General features: G+C 41.1%; 1 long non-coding RNA gene across 1 annotated transcript; it reads right to left on the bottom strand.

Moving 5' to 3' along the window:
• Window positions 1–10,569: 10,569 nt before the first annotated feature.
• LOC120735430 lies at window positions 10,570–20,085 on the bottom strand. The gene is made up of 5 exons (XR_005696246.1): window positions 19,867–20,085; window positions 11,935–11,964; window positions 11,407–11,475; window positions 11,125–11,199; window positions 10,570–10,726 (listed from the first exon to the last, which is right to left on the bottom strand). It is a non-coding gene; the product is annotated as an uncharacterized LOC120735430 (long non-coding RNA).
• Between the last annotated feature and the right edge of the window lie 203 nt (window positions 20,086–20,288).

Below are 20,288 nucleotides of genomic sequence, written 5' to 3' on the forward strand. Positions count from 1 at the left end.
GCAAAGTGATGATAAAGCTCAACGGAACACCAGAAGAAGCCACGGTTGTAATGATCAGGGATCTTCATGATTTGGACAACTACGGGGGATGATTACACTGTTGCGGTCGGACGGCAGAAGGTCTGTTATGATGTGTTTGCTAACAACTAGCCGAACTTATTCAATGAAAGACACTATTTCCGACTGTAGGAGGGGGAAAATGGCAAGGTATGAGACAGTAGACTGGAAGAGTATTACTGTGAAGCTGCAGGTGGATATGGAACTGGGCCCGATGGTGTTACAATTATGCGCGAAGACGAGATATAGATCTGAGCCGCAGTTATTTATGGATCGGAAAGAACTGTATAGCTATGAGTGGTTTTTCAAAATATGTTGTGAAATACTTGTATATGTCATAAGGATAACAGACATTTAAAGAATACTCAATCACAATGACTGAAGATTCGGATTACAAATTACATGATTTTGAAAATAATATCGATCCAGAAAGGAATGTGCTTAATGCAATTAATGTTACATGCGAGTATTATACTGAGAATCAATTTAGGGATAATGTTGACTTAGGCAATACATTTTCATTAATTCATTTCAACTGTAGAAGCCTCTATAAAAGTTTTGTTCTGATCAATGATTTTTTGACTAATCTGAAAGGCAAGTTTAAAGTGATAGCACTATCAGAAACATGGATAGATGAGGAAAGGGGTTGGGACTTTCACATTGATGGGTATGAATTATATCATATAAATAGATCTAATAAGAAGGCAGGAGGTGTGGCACTTTTTGTTGATAGTGATTTGAAATGTAATCAGGTTGAATATATGTCTGTGGCTATTGATGATTTAATGGAGTGTGTGACAGTAGAAATAGAAAGGGAAAGAAAGAGTAATATAATTGTTACTTGTATGTATAGAAGGCCTGGGACACTGATAGAAACATTCACAGATGTAGTAGAAGATTTATTGAGCAAGGTAAAGGGAAATAAGACATTCTGTATTTGCGGTGATTATAATATTGATTTTTTAAAAATGTCCAATCATAAGGCATCATCAGATTTTTTTGAGTTATTATTTGGAAGAGGGTTCTACCCTCTGATTACTAAACCTAGTAGAATAACTGAAAAGTCAGCTACTTCAATTGATTATATTTTCATTAATTGCTTGGAAAGCAACATTATAAGTGGTCTTGTCATAAATGACATAAGTGATCATTTACCTGTTTTTGTTACTTTAGATTATAAAATGACACGAAAGGAGGACGTGTGTGTGGACAGATATATAAGAATTAGAAATGATGATGCAATAAATAAGTTCAGGCAAGATCTTATGAAAGAAGATTGGAATGAGGTTTATGTAAATGACGTTAATGCTGCATACGAGGCATTCTTAAATACTTATTTGGTTTTGTATGAAAATCACTGTCCACTGGTATTATATAAGCAAAAGAAAAAGAAAACTACTGGTAAACCATGGATAACAAAAGGACTAGAAAATGCATGTAAAAAGAAAAATAAACTGTATAGAGATTATATAAAACTTAGAACAAAGCCTGCTGAAATGAAATATAAAGTTTATAAAAATAAGTTAGTATTAATTATCAGAAAGGCTAAGAAAGAGTATTATAATAAATTATTTTCCAAAACAAAAATAATGTTAAGGGTACGTGGAATATCTTAAAAAACGTATTGGGTAATAAATATACATCTTTAAATGTACCTACTTACTTTAATAAGAAAAATAAGGTCGTACGTGATATGAATGAAGTGGTAAATGAATTTAATTCTTTTTTTGTAAATATTGGGCCTAACCTGGCAAACCTAATTAGAAAACAGGATGATTCAGAATGGAAAGGAGATAGCAGAGTGGTACAGTCTATGTTTTTAGGGGAAATCACTGAAAAAGAAATCATAGCTATTGTAGCAGAATCTAAAAACAAGACATCCACTGACTGTGATGGGTTAGACATGGTCATCGTAAAAAAGACCTTGGATTGTATAATCAAACCTCTCTGTTATATTTTTAATCTCTCATTTTATTTGGGTGTATTTCCTGACTGAATGAAAGTGGCAAAAGTTATCCCTCTTTATAAATCGGGAGACAGACATAGTTTTAATAATTATAGACCAGTATCATTGCTATCACAGTTTTCTAAAGTGCTTGAAAAACTCTTTGCACAAAGATTTGATAGTTTCATTGAAAAACATCAACTGCTAAGCGAAAGTCAGTACGGATTTCGACGGAACAGATCAACAGCAATAGCATTAATGAATACTATTTGAAGACATTTCATCAGCAACACATCATAATAATATTTTCCAAGATGGCGGCGCGTGAACAACGCGAGGCTCAGTGTCTCTCCAGAATCTGCTATTTAGCGGTTTTTTATCTACTTTTAACCGGATTATTCGTCCAGAATTGCTGTGCGTTGCTGACCTACAGCAGACAAGAGCTTCTGGACATCTGGACTCACAACTCCAACAGTTTTATCGCCGATCTCCGACTCATCCCAGAGATCTCCAGAACACCGGAGGCTGCCCACTCTCCCCGGCCGGGCGGAAGTGCACGCAGACGGCGCCAATTTAAAAACACAGACTGGAATATGTTCACCCACACAGACCTGGACCAGTACGCCTCATCTGTACTGGATTACATCTCCAAAACCACAGACAGTGTCACCACCCAGAAACGGATCACCATGTACCCCAACCAGAAGCCTTGGATGAACCGGGATGTTCGTCTCCTCCTGAAGGCCCGCAACACCGCCTTTAGGTCAGGAGATGCACACGCCTACAGTACAGCCAGGGCTAATCTAAAGAAGGGCATCAAAAAAGCCAAACACCATTACAAAAAGAAGGTAGAAGAACACTTCTCCAACTCCAACCCCCGACGCATGTGGCAAGGACTCCAGACCATCACAGACTACAGGACCACCAAACCCTCCCCCGCATCCTCTGATGTCTCCTTCCTCAACGAGCTCAACAACTTTTATGCTCGTTTTGAGCGAGGGAACCCCACAACCACAACCAAAGCAGACATGATGCAGATGACACCACGGTGATTGGCCTCATCAGTGACAACGATGAGGCCGCCTACAGGGAGGAGGTGGATCGTCTGGCTGAGTGGTGCGACAGAAACAACCTGCTGCTTAACACCGAGAAGACCAAGGAGCTCATCGTGGACTACAGGAGGAATGCTGACCCACATCCACCCATCCACATTAAGGGGACGGCTGTGGAGCGTGTGAGCAGCTTCAAGTTCCTGGGAGTCCACATCTCCGAGGATCTCACCTGGACGACCAACTGCTCCAAGCTGGTCAATAAGGCTCACCAGCGCCTCTTCTTCTTGAGGACTCTGAGGAAGAACCACCTGTCCTCAGACATCCTGGTGAACTTCTATCGCTGCACCATCGAGAGCATCCTGACCAACTGTATAACAGTCTGGTACGGGAACTGCTCTGCCTCGGACCAGAAGGCGTTGCAGAGGGTCGTGAAAACTGCCCAGCGCATCGCCGGAGCACCACTTCCTGCCATAAAAGACATCTACAGGAAGCGGTGTCTGAAAAGGGCTGGGAAAATCATCAAAGACCCCAGTCACCCATCGCATGGACTCTTCACCCTCCTGCCCTCTGGGAGGCGCTACAGGAGCCTCCGGACTAAGACCACCAGGTACCGGAACAGCTTCTTCCCCACAGCTGTCAGACTCCTGAACTCTGCCTCCTGACATCTGACCCACGTTAAAGTCATGGACTGAACATACACACACCCACAATGGACAACTGTACCCTCAAACACACAATAATAACATGGACTGAACCACCACTCACAACCACTAGCACTTTATATAGCCTCTGTAGAAACTATCTACACCCTCACTTATCGTAACTGCACTACTGTATAGCTCTGTGTAAATAATCATTCTGTACATTCGATAATCTTTAATCCTACAACTGTTTACAACTTGCATAGTTCCCATTTCTGTATAGCTGTATATCTCAGATTCTGTAAAGTTATTTATTTCATATTCTGTATAGTTTTTCATATTTATATCCTGTTCATATCCTATACATAGCTTGTACTCACTACAGCCTGTACATACTTATAGTTATAGAATATTCACAACATACTTCATACCGTGTACATTATAACATACCATAATAGACCCATTTCTGTAATATACTCACATATCTATATTATTGCTAATATATATTGTAATATATCTATATCACTAAAGCACTTCTGGATGGATGCAAACTGCATTTCGTTGCCCTGTACCTGTGCATGTGCAATGACAATAAAGTTGAATTCTATTCTATTCTATTCTATTCTATAATAAATATACTATAGGGGTATTCATTGATTTAAGAAAAGCTTTTGACACTCTGCAACACTCCATCTTGATTTCTAAGTTAAGAACTTATGGTGTGAGAGGAATAGTATTGAACTGGTTAAGCAGCTATTTAGATAATAGGTTTCAGTATGTGCAGTGTTTAGGCAATTCATCTGATAGAATGAAAATAGAATGTGGGGTCCCTCAAGGTTCTGTTTTAGGACCAAAACTTTTTAATTTATATATAAATGACATTTGTGATGTGTCAAAAATGTTGAATTTTGTTTTGTTTGCAGACGATACAAATTTTTATTGTTCCGGAGAGAACTTGAAAGAATTGGCTAAAATTATGGTTATTGAAATGAAAAATATTAAAAAATGGTTTGATGTAAATGAGTTATCACTGAATTTGGAAAAAACAAAGTTTATGATATTCGGAAACCGTGTAAAGGAGGAAGAGATAGTATTATCTATAGAGGGAGTATTAATTGAAAGAGTGACAGAATTCCGTTTTCTGGGTGTAATAGTGGATGACAAGTTAACATGGAAATCACATATTGAACATGTTAAAAAAAAGTTGGCTAAAAGTATTTATATCCTGGGTAATGTTAGATATATATTAGATTACAAGACAATGAGAATATTATATTTTTCATTGTTTCTACCCTATCTGAGCTATTGTGTTGAAGTATGGGGGAATAAATACGTGACTAATATGAAACCATTATATTTATTACAGAAGAGAGCGCTTCGAATTATGCATAATGTTAAATATAGAGAACACACTTTCTAGTAAAATCCGCTTTCTGTAGAAATATTCTCCAAACGTTATCTTTCCACAAGCTGAGCTTGGAGCAGGTCAAGACAAGTCCAAGAGCAAGTGTAAAGGAACAACTGGAACCTTGTGCAGCATTCATATACCTACAGCTGGCCATGGTTACGGTTGCTAACATGCGTGTGCACGTGATAGAACTATATGAATTGAGCCCATCGCAGTGTAATTTACAGTAAAGTTATGGTCATTTATAGTTACTGCCTTTGTCACCCTTTATGTGGGATGTATAATAACCATGTAGGCATGTAGGTATGTCCAGAAATAATCACAGATATTAGAAAGCAGCAAGTCAGGAACTGAGATGTTTGCTCGAGTGAATAACATTAGCATATGCTAATATTACATCTTCACATTTTTCTTTTCAAAGGTAACAAAAACTTAGCGTTCTCGCTACTTACCATGCTGTAATACAGATATATGCTAGCAATGACAACATTTAACAGATGTTTTTTTTTAAATGCTAGCCGTGCTAATTAGCCTTAGGATCGCTTGAGGTCTTGTTTCCAGCTCTAGTTGTCATAAGGGAACTTAGGCCTGTGCGAGCCTTTGGCACGAAAATGAGTCTGGTAAAGCTCACTATTAAACTGACAAAAAGCCTTAGAACCTAGAAACTATTATTCTTACAACTGTGCTGTGTTTATGTTATAACATATAGCAAGAACCTATAACGATAATTGACATTTGACCTCACTGTATGATTATAGCAGCTGTGTGTTATGTCATGGCATGTTTTAAAAATGCCACCTGAAATTTATGCAACCAGTGCAAGGAGGGGGGTTCTTGAGAGTTTTGTACTTTCATCTGATAACACATGCTGTTTATGTATATTTCACACAACAGGCAAGGGTTTGTGGTATAATTATGATTAACACAGATTGTGTAGTCTTTAAAAAGACAAGCATTTTTAAAAGCACACACATTATTTGAACACTTCTGTAACTTATTTTTAATGTTGCTGCATACAAGTTGAATGCAACTAAATCACATGACCTTTTATTATCCTTGAACTTATTTCTAATTCAACACGTAATATAAACACTGTATGCTTACTTAAAAAATAGTAATTAAAACACTCCTTGTAATGTGTTAAAATCAGCCCAACTTTTATTCTCAAATTTAAAAAAAGCATTTCAGCCAACATACTGGACACTGTTTTGCTGAACAACACACATATTTCCAATATTGTAGCTGGTGTTACCTAATAATTTTTTATTCTATTTGTCACACAATTTAAAACTTTAATAACCTTTCAATAAAACAAAGTCTCAGATTTAATTATTCTGAAACTAAGTTTAAGCTTCCCATAACTTTTTATTGCAAGTTACATTACTAATATAATAAATATAAAATGTTTTAATTGTTCATCCACAAGTGCAGTCTCTGGCTCAAACAACACAGAAGCTTGGTATGTGTCATGGTCCTGGGTCCCCTGACCCAGCGTTTTTAGTTCCTTGTGATGTTTGTAATATTGTACTTGTGTGAGTTATTCTATGGTTTCTACTTTCGATCCCTTGCCCTTCATGTTTCTCTGTGTCCCCTCTGTTTTGTGTAGTCTGTGTCTGCATGTTTGAGTTCCCCTCTGTGTCTCTCGGTTCTTAGAGTCCTCTGCCTTATGGTTTATGTCTCTGTGTTTCTTAGTTGCTGTCTCCACTGTGTCAAGTTTGCGTCTCTGTATGATACTTCCTGTTTTACTTTGATGGTCCGTGTCTTATGTGAATGTGTCCTGCTTTGCGTGTCTCGTCAGTCCTGATTTCTCCCAGCTGTGCCCTCCTTCTGTGTCTCATTCCCCTCGTTACTTCCCAGTGTATTTAAACCCTGTGTTTCTCTAAGTCAGTGTCGCGTCGTCCCTCATGCTGTGTGGATCTCCCTGTGTCTCTCTGTGAGTTCTTAGTTTGTAATTTAGTTTAGTTTGTATGTTTGTTCTACCAGCAAATAAAGCTGTTTTTTGAGTTCATCCCCCCGAGTCTGTGAGTTCTGCATTTTGGGTCCAACTCCTGCCTGCCGCACAGCGATTCATGACAGTATGTTCATTTGTCAGTCGAGGCATTACTGCAAAAATATAGTATTAAGGCTCTTATTATTATAGCAGACCATTTTTTTGCTCACACATTTCACATTTGTGAGTTACTTCAAGTTTTATAGATAAGCTCACTGCACACCACATTTCACATTTCGTGATCACCGTGCACAAAGGGTTGTGCGTTAGTGATGTGCGGATCGATCCTGAAATATCGATTCCTCCGATACCAATCATTTATGTTCTAGAATCGATTCTCACATTAAAATATTGATATTTTAGTAATTTAGGGTAAATTTGCAGTTTATCATTAACAGGAACACAGTGGAAAGAAACTATAACATTTGGATTGTCCACATTCAAAGGAACTACTTCCTCTTCCGCCTTTCATAGTCATGTGGGAAATACGGCTGTATAAACGTCTCGCAACCCCTTGGCGTGCGCACTCACAACAATGGCTGAGTGTAATTGGAGGCATGTGTGAACGTATTTTACTGCCACAAACAGCTGAGACATGGTTTGCGATGCATGTGGCAAAAAAGTGAGGTGTTGTGGCCATACTTGCCAACCTTGAGATCTCAGAATTAGGGAGACGTTCAAAAGGGCTGTTGGGGGGGTGATACATACATTTTACATGGTTTATTTATCGGATAAAATACGTTAAATGTCACCGTTATTATTGGCCGGAAACAGCGGGGGTGTCCAAATTCACCCATACGGTAAAAAAATATATTTTAAAATACATTTTGAAATATATTTATATATTTTGAAATGTATTTTAGCTGTATAGGCTTTCGAGCCTATACAGCTTGGAGTAAGACAACATGCATGAAGAGGATGATGTGGACAAAATACTCATTTGCCTAATAATTCTGCACTCCCTGTATACACACACACACACACACACACACACACACACACACACACACACACACACACACACGTATGTATGTATGTATGTATGTATGTATGTATGTATGTATATATATATTAGGGGTGCAACGATACACAAAATTCACGGTTCGGTTCGGTTCGATACTTTGGTGTCACGGTTCGATATTTTTTCGATACAAAAAAAATGTTCATGCCTTTTTAATTTGTCATTTATTAAAATTATAAATATATATTTTAACTCAAAAGTACAGTTTTTAAATTTAACCCTAACCCTTGTGCGTGTTTTTTTATTTTGACAGCGAATGCGCACCTGCGGACCACTTATGTGCAGCCCTGGTTATTTAGCTCGTCATATTGCAGCCACAGAAATTATTTTGTCCATGAAACCATAAAGCTGCACTTTCTTTTTGCCTTCAAGGTTCAAGGTTCTTTATTATTTGTCACATGCATAGTTATACAAGTATAACACACAGTGAAATGTAGCCTGACACACTCCTCGACATGTGCAAAAATGGGGGGGGGGGGTGTAGAGGAGGAACATTATATATATACACACACACACACACACACACACACACACACACACACACACACACACACACACACTGGGTGAATGTGCAGTAGTAGCAGCAAGCAGGTGAATTCTGTACATTAATATGAATAGATATCTGACTATTTTACAGGATAGACAATATAAACATATTTAAAATTAAAGGAATTTGAAATGTACATTGTGCCTTGGTTTAGTGTCTGGAAGAGTCCTGTCTCAGTCAATTATAGATGATGTGAGAGGGCGGGTGTGTGTGTTTAGGGCACGGATGGCTTGGGGATAGAAGCTCCTCTTGAGTCTCTCTGTCCTTGCCCGGAAGATGCGGAACCTTCTACCAGATTGCAGAAGTTGGAACAGTTTGTTGCCAGGATGGGACGGGTCCTTCAGTATCTGCGCTGCTCTAGTCCGGCATCTCCTGGTGTAGGTGTCCTGAAGCGGGGGGAGAGCAATCCTGCAGCAGCGTTCTGCTGTACGGATCACTCTCTGGAGAGCTTTTTGGTCCTTCACACAGCTGTTCCCTTATAGCCTTATAGTCTGATTTGTCATAACTTCTCCGTTTTGTGGTAAGCTTTTCTTTGGCTGTCACTTCTTCACCCTGACCTGTCTTATTTGGCTCAGCAGAACTAAAATATATATCGTGCTGCTTTTACACACGCACTCACATAAGCTCAGCGATTCTCTGCGCGATCAACCTCTCACATGTTTAAGCTGCGGGAGATTTCACTTGTCATGTTTGCATAGTAAGCTAACGATTAATAAGACGATGTCAGAGGAATTGGTGCACAAATTATCATCGCTCACAGATCAGTGCTGTCGCTCTCTATACACAGTTCGCACGATTGCAAAGTGAAAGCAAAAAAACAAGCGCAAATTCAAACGCGATTTCAATATGTCACATATTGACAGTGGCTCACCAATGCCAATGACATAATTACCCAGCTACATTTCTGAAAGAATGCAAAAGCATTGACATATATTTTTCCTTCCTACAATAGCCCGACGGGCAGGGCAGAGATAGATTTTGGTAACCCGACTGAAAAAATCGCTAGCTCCAGGACGTCGGGCTAGCGATTTTACGAGCCCTGAGGAACCATCATGGAAGGACAGGCCCCTGCACGGTATGTACCACCGGCAGATAGAGGAGGTGGCTGATATCCATAAATCCTTCCAGTGGCTGGACAAAGCTAGACTGAAAGACAGCACAGAGGCACTAATCATGGCAGCACAAGAACAAGCTCTGAGCACAAGATCCATAGAGGCTGGGGTCTATCACACCAGGCAAGACCCCAGGTGCAGGCTGTGTAAAGATGCCCCAGAGACAATCCAGCACATAACAGCAGGGTGCAAGATGCTAGCAGGCAAGGCATACATGGAACGCCATAACCAAGTGGCCGGCATAGTGTACAGGAACATCTGTGCCGAGTATAACCTGCAAGTCCCGAGGTCAAAATGGGAGATGCCCCCAAGGGTGGTGGAGAATGACCGAGCTAAGATCCTGTGGGACTTCCAGATACAGACGGACAAAATGGTGGTGGCTAACCAACCGGACATAGTGGTGGTAGACAAACAGAAGAAGACAGCCGTAGTGATCGATGTAGCGGTTCCGAATGACAGCAATATCAGGAAGAAGGAACACGAGAAGCTGGAGAAATACCAAGGGCTCAGAGAAGAGCTCGAGAGGATGTGGAGGGTGAAGGTAATGGTGGTCCCCGTGGTAATCGGAGCACTAGGTGCGGTGACTCCCAAGCTAGGCGAGTGGCTCCAGCAGATCCCGGGAATAACATCGGAGATCTCTGTCCAGAAGAGCGCAGTCCTGGGAACAGCTAAGATACTGCGCAGGACCCTCAAGCTCCCAGGCCTCTGGTAGAGGACCCGAGCTTGAAGGATAAACCGCCCGCAGGGGCGTGCTGGGTGTTTTTTGTTTTTTTTATATATATGTGTGTGTGTGTGTGTGTGTGTATATATATGTGTGTATGATTGTATGAACATAAGTCAACATACTTAAAATGTAATTTCTTTTCCTTTTCCAGCAGTCTCAGTTCCCCCAGCTTTCACTGCAATCCTCAAAGCCCTTCTGGACACATTGGGAAACCTCTTCCTTACTGCCACTGTAACAAACAAAAGTCATAGTTCTATTACTTTTATCAGAGTTAAAATAAAAATATGATTTATGTTAGCTGGCTTCATTTAGCAAACAGATATTTCTGTTTATATAGATACAGATATTAATACAGATATATTTTACGGATAATTTTACCTCTTTTTTTTTTCCCTAGATGGAAAGTCTATCCAGTTCACATTACAGTAAGGCTAACACTCCTTTTGGTCATCTCTCCTTACCCTCCAGCATTCATAAATCTGTTGACCTTCTTTGTCTGAGACCAACCACTACAATGCATCATCACCTATTTGTATTGGTAACTTACTTTACAACCTATTTTAATGGTTGCAAAGTAAGTTACTTGTGCTGTATGCAATTTTAGATACACAGAAAGTCTTCACTTACTATATGTGGCTGTCATAGTGTCCTTATCAAGGGCAGTTCTTCACTCTGCACCGATGTCCATTTTGCTCTGTCCTCCTATAAAAAGCATGAACATTTGAGTATTTGACTAGTTTTAGATTTCCAAAAATCTGATATTTGTACAACTAAACATTTGAACTACAATGATATGCTATTGAGAGATACTTTTATGGGTACTTTTTGGTAAAGAAACTGCTGACAGAGTTGTAGGCTTTTTAGAGTACTATTAGCTAACCATTTGAACTGACTTTCAAAGCTGTTTACCTTTTAAATTGCTGTGGATCAAAACCTCCAGTGGGAAGGCGGCCATTAGAAGAACACGCACCATTGAACCTGAAAATAACAAAAACAAACAAAAAACAGAACAATATATAAGAATTCAGTGGGGTAAAAAATCTCTTCTGAAGCAATATAGTTCATTTTGGGTGAAAAACAAAACATTCCTCTAAAATATATATACTGACATCACCAATCAACATCATGATTGTAATTATTTCCCTCCTAGTCCATCTACTGCTCTGTGCATGTGTCAAGCACTACGACTGTATCTATGCATATAAATTCACCATATATATCCTGCAAAAATTTTTTGTTATAGTCAAAAAAGGCAAACAAACAAAGGTATTCAATCAGAGGTGAGAAATTAATTGGGAATATCAATTATAGGTGAACTATTCTTTACCTACTAGCAATCAAGCTTCTTTGACCAAGAAGCTTGAAATATTTGAATGTAAAATAAAATAAATAAATAATAATAAAAATAACATGATGTAATTAAAATGCACAACTTACATTAAGGAAATCTGCATTTGTATCCACAGGCTAAAAGTAAAACAGTAAATGTGTTAGTAATAGTACAGGTATTTGTAAAAAAAAAAAAAAAAAAAAAAAAAAAAGAAAAAAAAAAAAAAGAGGCAGTAACTGTGACTCTTCTACTGGGATGCTAAATGCAGAGATTTATATTTACAGTATAATACTGCATGTACAGGTAGCTGTGTTGTGAACTGTAACTGAATATTAGAGAATCTCAGAGAAATTAAATGTATTTATTTTTTGAATTTATCAATCATAAAACCATCTGTTTTGAAGGCCTGTTACGATAACGACTTTTGTTGGTCGGTATATTGCCCCATAAACAATTGCGACAAGTTATCTCATTGTCATTTTAAGACCATTTTATGTCTTTGAATGTATAATCATAATATAACACCATAATAATGCAAGATCTACACACTTTCAATTGACAAACCAACATCTAATTCTTAACGTATTTAGATCATTGAAATTAGGAATCAAAATATTAGATACCTTAAAAACCTGAATAAATAGTCTGCTGCCCTCAGGTGAATGTATGGCTATTCACCCTATGCAGCGAGCTTAACGTAAGAGGAGATGGTTCCAGGAACGACAGGACACATCGCTTTGTCTTTGTGTTTTTAACTGAAGACCGTTTTTTTTCCTCTTTTAATTTGTAAGACTGTGAACATACAGTAAAATAATACGTAAGCATCAGTATCAACATATTTTGTAAACAAAACAGAAGTTAGCAACATAGCTTTCCTTATGCTTTACATTCATCATTAACATCTTTCCTTATATGTTCAAATAACCTTTTAAGTAACATGAAAGTAACAAATCTTACAGAAAATGAAGTTAGACATTGCTTACTTACAGATTATGGCTCAACAAACTCCCCAACGATGTAAACTGGGCTTAAAGTTGTGCAGCTTGTTTTCTGCTCCATGCATTTTCTCACACTGCCTGCGTGAACTTTGCCTGCTGCTTACAACACATCACCAAAGGGGGCAGTGTAGTGCACACCAAATAACCAAAGAAGAAGCCACAAACTGAAGGGATAATACTGCCCACTATTGGGAAACCTGAGAAATGCGCCAGCCAAAGAAACCCAACAAAGTAACAACCGAGGGGCAGAATACTCCCCGCCTGACATCCATGGAATGTCACCCTCAACTAACATGTAAAAGGCAAGTGACATACAATGAAACAAAGTTTCTGCTTCTAAGTACAATCCTTAGACACCAATAGCACAACCTCACTTATAGGCCTTATGTAGCACTTGTTTTCACCCTTGCGGAAAATCCTCACCTCTATCTTCCTTACAAGCCCATCCTCACTGGGAAAGGTTTTGGTGATAAGTCCAAGTGGCCAGTTGTTCCTATGTTCGAGTGTCTCTCTTAAAAGAACAACATCTCCTGTTTGTAGGTTAGGCTTTACTGTTTTCCATTTGCGGCGGTCCTGAAGTCCTGAGATGTATTCTTTTTTCCATCGTCTCCAGAAGACATCAGCGAGGTATTGTACGCGCCTCCATTGAGCTTTGAACAGATCACTGTTTCCAAACTGACCTGGTGGGATCGGTGGGGTCGTAACCTTTTGCGTGAGCAGCATGGCTGGGGTAAGGATGACTGGGTTATCTGGATCTGCAGAAACTGCTGTTAACGGACGAGCATTCACTATTGCAGTGACTTCAGCCATTAAGGTCACTAGTATTTCATGGGTAAGCTTTGCATTCCTGTGTTCTAGGAGCATTGCATCAAGGATTTTGCGCGTGACCCCAATCATTCGCTCCCAGGAGCCAGCCATATGCGACGCATATGGGGGGTTGAATAGCCATTTGCAGCCAGAGTCTTCAAGAAAGCTGTTTAGTTTGCTGTTGTAGCAGCCCTGTTTGTCTATTTGCAGCTCTTTGCAGGCACCCACAAAATTTGTCCCACAATCGGACCTAAGAAGTTTGACTGCACCTCTGATGGCAAAAAAACGACGCAGGGCATTGATGAATGATGACGTGTCCATTGATTCTATAACTTCAATGTGAATGGCCCGTGTACTCATGCACGTAAATATGACTGCCCATCGCTTTGCATCCGCTTGCCCACCACGCGTTTTTCTGACGGTGACAGACCAGGGCCCGAACACATCAAGCCCTACATGTGTGAACGGGGGGTCAGTGGACAGCCTATCCTCTGGTAGCTCAGCCATAATCTGTTCCGGCTGTCTGCCTCTTAGTTTTCGACATGTCACGCAGCTGAATATCATTTTGCTTATTGCTCTTTTTCCTCCCACAATCCAAAAGCCTGCAGCTCTGACTGCTCCTTCAGTAAAATGTCTGCCCTGATGGCATACTTTCACATGGAAGTGTCTTATAATGAGCTGGGCAAGGTGGTGTTTGGCAGGGATGAGGATAGGATTTGTTTCATCCGAAGTCAACTGTGCTCGTCTTAGTCTCCCACCCACTCTGAGGATTCCATTTGTGTCAAGAAATGGGTTCAGTTTGCTAAGTGGGCTTGAACTTTTGAGGGGCATACTCTTTTCAAGCTGTCTTATGTCTTCTGCATAGATTTCTCTTTGGACAGTGCGAATGATAATGATCTTAGCTTGATCGAGCTGCTTTTCAGTTAAATGCTCACTACAGCTGTGCCAGCCCTGACAGGTGCCTTCTATGTTCTGCTTAAAGGACTGAACAATGTGTCGGAGTCTAGATATAGCCTTCAGTAGTACATTCCAACTAGAAAACCTTTCGAATCTGGCACTACTGAGAACATCCTTTGCAAGAGTGGTAACACAAGTAGTTACCTCATGACGCAGCTCGTTGTCAGTCTCTGGGTCTACAAGATCAAACGACTCTGCCTGAGATTGACCTATTTCTGACTTGGTAAGAAAAGCAGGTCCACTGAGCCATGTGGAGGTAGAAAGCTGCTCAGCAGGTAATGCGCGCGTGGCATGATCAGCAGGATTTAAGTGAGTGGGCACATAATGCCACTGGTGAGCTTGTGTGGATCGCCTGATGCGTTCCACTCTGTTGTGCACGTAGATGTAAAAACGCCTCTTTGTGTTGAAGATGTAACCAAGGACTACTTTGGAATCTGAATAGAAGCTCACCTGATCAACTGACATGTCCAGCTCGTCCACGACCAACTCTGCCACCTCGACAGCCAGGACCGCTGCACAGAGCTCAAGTCTGGGTATGGTGATGTCTGGTCTTGGGGCAAGCCGTGCCTTGCCGAGAAGGAAGCCCACTTCATTATGACCATCTCTGTCTGTGAGTTTAAGGTAGGCAACAGCGGCCACTGCCTTGGTAGAGGCATCGCAGAAAACATGGATTTCCTTAGTTACTGCTGCAGAGAGTGGTATTGAGGTGAACATTCTGGGAATCTCAAGTTGTTGTAGATGTTTGAGGGAGTGTTTCCACTGTTGCCACTGTTGTAATTTGTCTTTAGCGAGTTCAGTGTCCCATTCACAAATGTCAGTGGAAATGTCTCTGAGTATGACCCTGCCCTCTACAATGACAGGGACCGCAAAGCCGAGTGGGTCATACACACTATTAACGACTGACAATACTCCACGCTTGGTAAAGGGCTTCTCATTGACGGTTATTTGGAACCTGAACAAGTCTGTAGACAGGTCCCAGCCCAAGCCCAAGCTTCTCTGCATGGGTGTCTGCCCAAGGTCAAGGCCCTGCATGTCAGCTGCAAGGTCCTCACTTGGAAAAGCGTTTGTGATGGTAGGACAGTTGGATGAGATTTTATGCAGGCGTATGTTACACTGAGCCAGCATCTTCTGAGCCCCACAGAGAATGTTGATGGCCTCATCAGTGGAAGGAAATGATTTTAGTCCATCATCCACATAAAAGTGGCGTTCAATGAACTCTCTTACATCATTGCCGTGTTCTTTTTCTCCCTCCATCGCTGTTTCAGTCCATAAATGGCCACTGATGGGGAGGGGCAGTTCCCGAACACGTGGACTCTCATCCTGAATTCCTGTACTTCTCCATCCAGATCATGGTTTTTGAACCACAAGAAGCGAAGGTAGTTGCGGTGGTCTTCTCTGACAACAAAATTGTAAAACAGTTGCTCCACGTCGGCCATGACTGCGTATGGGTCGGACCTGAAACGCATCAGAACTCCCACAAGAGTATTATTGAGATCTGGCCCTTTTAGTAGCACATCATTGAGAGAAACATTGTTGTATTGCGCACTTGAATCAAAAACCACCCTAATTTTTCCTGGCTTCTGAGGGTGATAAATGCCAAAACTAGGGAGATACCAGCATTCTTGTTCTGGAGCTAAAGCTGGAGCTGGTTCAGCGTGGCCCTTACCGAAAGTTTTGTCTAAAAACTCAATGTAATGTTCTTTCATTTCAGGTTTCTTTTTCAGTGTTTTGCGGAGCGTCATTAAGCGACTGAGGGCTTGGTCCCTATTGTTGGGTAAACGCTGTCTGGGGGAGCGGAATGGGAGTGGAGCTACCCAATTGTTTGCCTCATCTTTAGTAAAGTCTCTGTGCATAATTTCCAGGAATAATGCATCTTCTACTGAAAAAGCCGTTTTGTCATCATCTGCTGTTTGCTGGAAAATGTGTCTGCCTACTTCTGCTTGTGTCTTCTCGAATTTAGGACAGCTTTCTGTGTATTTGTCTTTTATATAGATTTTGCTTGCACAGGGGCTAAGGGAGGTAAGGGCGCCCGTTATTCAGAATGTCTGTCTTGAAAGAGTTTACTGTGGGTTTGTGGGCACCTGAGAGGCAGACATCGCCTACAACCACCCATCCCAGATCGAGGCGTTGGGCATAAGGTGCACTGTTTGGACCATTTACCTGACTGCGAACCTTGTGAGCTTGGATGATGTCCCGGCCCAAGAGGAGGAGAATGTCCGCGGCTGGGTCCAGAGGAGGGATCTGTGAAGCGAGTGCGTGTAGATGAGGGTGAGCCGACACAGCCTCCTTGGTGGGTATCTCATCTCTATTATCTGGAATGTGATCACATTCTGTTAGTGTGGGCAGCACCATGGACACTTCCCCATTTACATCCTGAATAATGAAATTAGTTGCTCTACGTCCTCCAGCCTCTGACAAACCTGCACATGTTTTCATGGTGTATGGGAGCATAGTGCCTTTTACATTAAACATGTCGAAGAAAGCAGACCTGGCTAAGGATGAGTTGCTTTGATCATCCAACATGGCGTACATCCTCTTTTTCTCTTCAGGATTTGTGCGGGGATACACGTCGACTAAACAAATCTTAGAGCAGGATTTACCTTTTAGACCTGGGCCACACACCTCTGTGCAAGCAGTTGTGGTTACAGGGCGTGAAGGATCAGACTCCCCGCCGTGGCTTTGAGGCAGGAGGTTAGAGTCCTTGGTTGCCCACAGAGGTGGACCAGCATGCATGGCAGACACATGAGCGTCACTATTACATTCCGAGCATTGGATAATGGCTTTGCAATCGTTAGCTCGGTGACCTGTGGAAGAACAACACTTATAACAAATAGCATGTTCTTTGAGGATGCTTTTCCTTTCATCTAGTGTTTTTGACCTAAAACCCCTGCATTTGGCAAGTGAATGGGGCTTGTGGTGAATAGGACATTGTCTGTCTGGGTTGAGAACTGACGTTCGAGCTGTGACATTTGTTTGACTAATATCTGTTCTGTTCACTGCAACCGCACCTCTGTATTTAGTTGGTTTCAACAATGGCTTATCAGGTTTTGGAGCTACTATGTTTGAACTTTGTAACATAAAGCTAGGATCTGTTTTCATTTCTGCATAATCATTTATAAACTGAACAAAATATGAGAAAGGTGGGTAAACTGCACCGTTGTCCCTTTTGTATTTTGTCCCCTGTTTCACCCAGGACTCCTGGAGTCCGTAGGGGAGCTTTTCCACTATCGGGTTTATCCCCCTTGGGGTGTCCAGAAAGCTAAGGCCGGGTAGATAATTTTCACTTTGTGCATACTCTAACTCCAACAGGAGATCTGCAAGCTCCTGCAATAAGTGAGTGTCCTTATTAGATATTTTTGGAAAAGACTGTAAGCGTTGGAAAAGTGCTGCTTCGACTACCTCTGGAGAACCAAAACTTTTGTCCAGACGTTGCCACAAACGTTGAAGACCTGCGTGTGGGTTGTTCACATGGACCGCCCTGATCCTCAGCGCATGTTGTAGTGACTCCCCGCTGAGCCACTTGGTGAGAAGGTCAAGCTCTTCGCTGAACTTGAGGTTGAGGCCTTCTATGGCGTTGCGGAAAATGGACTTCCAGGACAAGTAAGACTCAGGACGGTTGTCAAAAACCTTGAATCCCGCTGTGAGCAGATCACGGCGTGCTAGATAGGCTGTGAGATCTGAGAGTTCAGTCTTTGGAGGCAATGAAGGTTTAGGCTGGGTTGCAATGTCAGTTTTTCTGTTTATAGGAGGGGACTTTGGTTGCTCCTGATCTACAAAATCAGTGAGATGTTCACCTGGAGAGGAGGCAACTGGTGGTTGACTCTGTCGTAGATGCTGAGCGTTGTTATTACCAACCAGTTGTCCTGTATCAGGCTTTCCGTCTTCATTAACTACCAAGCTGCGGTTAGCGAAGTGAGCGTTCACATAATCTTGAGCGCGTCTGATGGAAGGAGGTGTTTTAGAGGAGACTCCTTGTTCTGTGAGGTCAACGGCGTCATGCTCTTCATCGGCTGCCGCTTCCAGGACATGAGCTGCGGCGAGCGCTGCTTCAGCCTCACCCTCCTTCTTTAGAGCGTTTAGTGTTGCCTCGATGCATGCCTTCTCAACCTCCATGTCGATCTGGCGTTTGGCGTACTGTGCTCTGGTGCGGGCGGCTTCTGCTTCTGCTCTGGCTCGGGCTGCAGCTTGACTGGTGGATGAACGACGTGAAGAGGGTGAGTGGCACTCTGACCGGACCACCATCTGGGAGAGAGGCGGTGACGCTTCAGGCTGAGACATCTTGGGTGCTTGATAGGTAGATAATCTTCTTACTCTGCTGCCCTCAGGTGAATGTATGGCTATTCACCCTATGCAGCGAGCTTAACATAAGAGGAGATGGTTCCAGGAACGACAGGACACATCGCTTTGTCTTTTTAACTGAAGACCGTTTTTTTTCCTCTTTTAATTTGTAAGACTGTGAACATACAGTAAAATAATACGTAAGCATCAGTATCAACATATTTTGTAAACAAAACAGAAGTTAGCAACATAGCTTTCCTTATGCTTTACATTCATCATTAACATCTTTCCTTATACGTTCAAATAACCTTTTAAGTAACATGAAAGTAACAAATCTTACAGAAAATGAAGTTAGACATTGCTTACTTACAGATTATGGCTCAACAAACTCCCCAACGATGTAAACTGGGCTTAAAGTTGTGCAGCTTGTTTTCTGCTCCATGCATTTTCTCACACTGCCTGCGTGAACTTTGCATGCTGCTTACAACACATCACCAAAGGGGGCAGTGTAGTGCACACCAAATAACCAAAGAAGAAGCCACAAACTGAAGGGGTAATACTGCCCACTATTGGGAAACCTGAGAAATGCGCCAGCCAAAGAAACCCAACAGAGTAACAACCGAGGGGCAGAATAAATAGTAAATTTTCTAACAAATAGAAAACAATGTTATTTAATGTTATTGTTTTGTTATCATTATATTTTGTTTTTGTAAATATAATGGCAGATAAATTACATCATCAACAATTATTGAGGTCATGTACATGTATTGTGTGTTAAGTCGATATATCGATTATTGTGATAGGCCTACTGTTTTGGTGTCATAACGAGCTTGTCAAACATGCATGACCACTAAGCAATGTCTAAGCAGTAGTATTGGTCTGAATGACAACAAACATAACTAGTGTTTTGGAAAATTTGTTAGAAAACAGTTATTTCAATAATTATGATTAGCATGTGACACAGACACTGCATAAAAAACTACAACAACAAATACTTACTTTAGGAGGATGGGGGAGGGCAGCATGAGGTTGAGACTTTGACATCTGTAAGAAACAAATTCATGTATTACAAACAAGACACTTAAAAATACATTAATGTGGCAGACTGTTCCCTGTTCAGATGCAGTGTATAAGTACAATCAGGGCTGTCACAACAATGGGGTGGGGCCAAGTGGCCGCAACCCTAGGTACAATGTGCAGGTATATAAATGGAGTGCAGAATTATTAGGCAAATGAGTATTTTGTCCACATCATCCTCTTCATGCATGTTGTCTTACTCCAAGCTGTATAGGCTCGAAAGCCTACTACCAATTAAGTATATTAGGTGATGTGCATCTCTGTAATGAGAAGGGGTGTGGTCTAATGACATCAACACCCTATATCAGGTGTGCATAATTATTAGGCAACTTCCTTTCCTTTGG

Source organism: Simochromis diagramma, unplaced genomic scaffold (genome assembly GCF_900408965.1).
Source record: "Simochromis diagramma unplaced genomic scaffold, fSimDia1.1 OVJJ01000091.1, whole genome shotgun sequence".
Classification (NCBI taxonomy): Eukaryota; Metazoa; Chordata; class Actinopteri; order Cichliformes; family Cichlidae; genus Simochromis; species Simochromis diagramma.